Here is a 365-nt window from a genome sequence, read left to right on the forward strand (position 1 = left end):
CGGTTATCATTTATACATGTAAAAAAAAACAATAAGATTTCTTAATGTATAAAGACATACGAACTGATAGATAGACAGACAGATAAAAATATCTTATTTGTTTCAGTCAGTGATATATATTTCATCGTTACTATATTCAGATATTTATCTAAATAATTCCGCTTGAGGAATAAATGAATGAAAATTGAATAACGATCAAGTCTAGACTCTTTTCCCAAAATTGATCTATTGTCATATCTTAAAGGGGAATTTCTATTCATGATGTCACCGTAAGTATTAGCATAATTTGCATATAAATTAAATGTTTGGATAAGAACGATAGGCCTACGCTATACTAAACTTTGTATCTATAAGACTGGAGAATA

The sequence above is a fragment of the Penaeus monodon genome, chromosome 31 (assembly GCF_015228065.2).
Source record: "Penaeus monodon isolate SGIC_2016 chromosome 31, NSTDA_Pmon_1, whole genome shotgun sequence".
In the NCBI taxonomy this organism is placed as follows: Eukaryota; Metazoa; Arthropoda; class Malacostraca; order Decapoda; family Penaeidae; genus Penaeus; species Penaeus monodon.